Raw genomic sequence first — 3,980 nt, 5'->3', positions numbered from 1 at the left:
CAGTCACAAGAGTCACTTCAGGCCACTACAAAGACCTGCTGGCTCTACGAAGGTAATATAAGTGTCATTGCAATTACAGATATGTACAGAAATCAGAAAACACACACACACACATACACACACACACTTAATGTTGTTAATCAGTGTGAGACACTGTGAAGCAAAACAAAATGAAAAAAAAAAGAAAAAAAAACGATTATAGCAGTCCAAAAGATCATGAGTTATCCATCTATTTACAAATGCACCTGGCCAATTCAACAATCTATAAAAATACTATTCACATTTTCTCAGTTAACAGTAGTAAAATCGCAAGGAACTTCCATTCCAAAATGTTTGTACTTTAGGAAGATGATGTACTTCCTTTAATTGGCTGTTGTAATATAAAACGAATTATCAACATGTAAACTGTGCTTAGTGTGTCTGTACTTCCTGATCTGGTAGACACGAGTGAAATAAGTTCCTGGAAAAACGAGGACAGACAAACACTACCCAGCCACAGGAAATGGGGCACAGTGAAGGAGACCCTGGAACCTAAAGACATCCTCTACAATCTGGTGCATCAGCCATCTCTAACGCAGGGTTTGATGGCGTCTGGCTTTCTCAGTGGACTGGCTTAGGCTCTGTAATAACAGTGTGCTGAAATTGACTGAAAAGAAATCACCTGTGTAGACGCTGGGATCTGAAGACTCATAAACACGTGGGGGGGTTTCCTGTTGTCTTTGCTATCTTTATTTTCTGTAATGTTTGGTTATGCAGGTCACTGCTTATTGTGCCAAAATATGTAACAAATCAAGCTTAGTAGATATCAGTTTTTGAGGTCTATATAGTAGCATCCAAAAGTCTTTTTTTGGCTCTTTGAGAAATCTTATGAAACAAATCATATTTTAATATTCTGTTCACATACTATTCTTTATTTTTAATGATTCTGGTTCCATGTTTAATTACAGTGCTGACTTATAAGCAATTTGTAGCACAGTGGTAATTGTTGCCTCTTAACAACACCTAAAATTAACTCAACATGGTCCTCTATGTTTCGTCTCTTGCTTTAAACAATGGCTTCTATTAAAATATGTTCTATAAGAATGTCAAAGTTGTTCTATTCATTCAACCAAATTGCGGTTAACTACTTTTGTGCCTAGTTAGTGTGTCTGTGCGGGTAAAATATATAAAAACTGGGCACCCCCCCCCCCCCCTCTCCATATATATATATATATATATATATATATATATATATATATAGAGAGAGAGAGAGAGAGAGAGAGAGAGATTTAAAAAAAAGCAAGGTAGTGTTCAATACAAAATAAAACAGATGAAATACACAGGAGCCTTCACTGACGTTTGACTATGGTTTTTCACATTATTTAAATAGTTTGCAATCCTCCTGAAACCCAAAATAAAAGCTTCAGGTATTTACAGTAATCACATTTTAAACATATAACATATAAAGCAAAAAATGAAGAGTCCTGCGACCCTCCCTGTGATGGAAGGAACATCTGTGCAGAAGCACTTTGATGAGAGAACGTTCTCTTTGCTGAGAGGTCAGAGGTCAGTGTTCTTTTGTCTCTCTCATTCTCAGTGTTTTTCTGTCTGTCTCAGTGTTTTTCTGTCTGTTTCTCATTCTCAGTGTTTTTTTGTCTGTCTCAGTGTTTTTCTTTCTGTCTCTCTCATTCTCAGTGTTTTTCTGTCTGTCTCAGTGTTTTGGTCTAGATGTTCGTTAATTAGCTGCTTGTTAGATTTAGGAGGTTTCTTTCCAAATTGTGTCCACAGTGTTTGCTACATACTATACAGTTCATTTTGACATATCGACTTCTCTCCTCCATAGCTGCAGTTTGTGCTCCAAGCGTTTAAAGGTACAATAAGTAACGTTTTTATGCTCTGCTTATGAGTTATGGCACACAGCACAAGTCATTTATTACCAGACCGTTTACTGGGACCATGGTTTACTCCACCATCGTGTGAGGGAGGAATTATTCCAGATTATTGTGGGAGCTTCTGTTGTGGCTTTCCATTCAACTTCAAACCACAGAACAATATTCTATTCTTATTTGTTCATTTATCTTAGAATTCAATCCAGGCTTTGTAGCATGTCCCACTAACTGGTACTTTAATACTAACTCACAATGAATGATGGTATGTTCATACCACTCAGCCTCCCATTTAAATATATTATTAGACATCCTTTTTTCTTAGTTTAACAGTGAGGAGTCTGACAACAAATACAAAGACAGTAGTCAAATGGAACCGGCACAGCTTGATATGGAAATTATTACATTAAGTATTATAACGAGTATTTAAATGAAATAACACCATTTCAAGTATCAAATTAATCCTGCGTAGGCTGCTAAAATCTCCACGATTTTGATAGGTGCTTTATAAAACAACTTAGCAATTTATACCATGATTTGTACTACTAAGCGCTTTGACGTTCCTTTAAATCTCGGTTGGAGATCAGTTGGGAAACAATTTTTTTTGAAAGCAAATAATGCTTGAGATAGATACTTCATTTAGTGAGCCTGGGTTTGGAACATCACACAGTTACTTCTGATTCCCCCTCTGTGCAGAGATGGTGCCCAATCAGGTGACCTGCTGAAGTGGAGATGTGTAGGAGACACTGCTCCTATACCACACGTCCATGTGTCCACCTGCTAAAGCTGGACGTCCACACACAGATTAACTTTAGTCTCAGACTAAAGGATAGCGTGGTCATGAAAACCATTTTCAGTCCTGGGCTGGAGTTAATGGGTGTGTGCCACATAGTTCAGTGTGCTCTTCTAGATGAGAAGTCTTTATATGCAGGAGAATACAAGAAAGCAAAGAAAAAATTAAAAATTCACCCCCTCCCCATAACAAAACGAGTCCAGAGCTCATGAGAACAAGAAGAGCTGATTGGCTGATTGGTTTTTCTCTACTGCTATAAGGAAAAAAGAATTCAAGCCGAAAGCTCCTCAACCATCTTAATGGGAGGACTGAGGGTTATTTCACTGTGCCAGACCATTAAGTGCTTTAAAATCTTCCACGAACGATGGGTCAGTTCCTCTGTTAGCAGCAGGTTATGGTGCCTGGCAGTGTTCACACCTCCACATGGTCCTGCCCTTTGACCTTTAGATGGCAGGGGCTTGTTATGTTTTCTCTTTTTGTTTGTTATATTATAAGATACCTCTCAAACAATCATGGGGAAATGACAACTTATATTATATAAACCTAGGGTTTCTCGTAATGTTTCTTTTCTTCTCCTGTTTTCAGCCAGTCTTTCTGAGGACAGCCTAATAGAAGAAGACTGAGATCAGGCAGGCGGGTCTCTGGCCTAAGGGCAAACGTTCTGTTGTCATTTCCTCACTCATTCCCAGCGGCACGGTGGTTTTCCTGCCCCTCTCTGCCTCTTCGTGCTCCTCGGATTCAGGGTTAATCACTGCAGGCGTGGGCGGCTGACACCGCGAGAGTCTCTCACCGACGTTTAGTTTGATGGACTATCACAGTAGCATTGAGCGAGCCTCATGATGAGAATTCTGGTTCAGGTTCTGCGGTTCCTCCGGACTGCAGCTAATGCAGTGTGCCATGCCGCCTCTGTGTCATATATTAGGGTTTGCATACCTTTACACCCTGTTCCTTACCTTGTTATTGTCCCTGTGGTATGTGGCTTGGTCAATATTATCAAGTTTTCATGTAGGAGACCGATCCAGTTGGAGGAGTCTTTGGAATTGGTTTCTTACAGTTGTGATCACAGTCCTTTGTCACAGCTGGGGGATCTACAGTAGTTTCAGTAGTACAGTGGTACAGTGTGGCAACTGATGGCATGCCGACCGACAAAAACAAAACAAGCTGAACTCACAATAAAAACAGTAGACATGTCACAGAACAGCATCTGAAGATCCTCTTTTGTGAAGTGATCGATTCTGCAGTAGCAATGATCCAGTCCATGTGTGTGAGCGCATGTGTGTCTGACAAACAGTTTGATACTTTGGGGAAGAAAACTGTGTCAT

At 39.7% G+C, this 3,980-nt stretch overlaps 1 protein-coding gene across 1 annotated transcript in view; it reads right to left on the bottom strand.

Moving 5' to 3' along the window:
* Window positions 1-1,237: 1,237 nt before the first annotated feature.
* Window positions 1,238-3,980, bottom strand: part of erbb4b (erb-b2 receptor tyrosine kinase 4b) — a 72,866-nt gene continuing 70,123 nt past the window's right edge. Inside the window, exon 21 of the mRNA XM_077002248.1 lies at window positions 1,238-3,980. This exon is cut by the window's right edge and continues 1,384 nt beyond it. The gene's annotated coding sequence lies outside the window, so the exon portion shown is untranslated.

The sequence above is a fragment of the Brachyhypopomus gauderio genome, chromosome 4 (assembly GCF_052324685.1).
Source record: "Brachyhypopomus gauderio isolate BG-103 chromosome 4, BGAUD_0.2, whole genome shotgun sequence".
NCBI classification, from domain to species: domain Eukaryota; kingdom Metazoa; phylum Chordata; class Actinopteri; order Gymnotiformes; family Hypopomidae; genus Brachyhypopomus; species Brachyhypopomus gauderio.
Note: the sequence above shows the minus strand (reverse complement) of the source record. Positions and strands in the feature narration are given on the sequence as shown.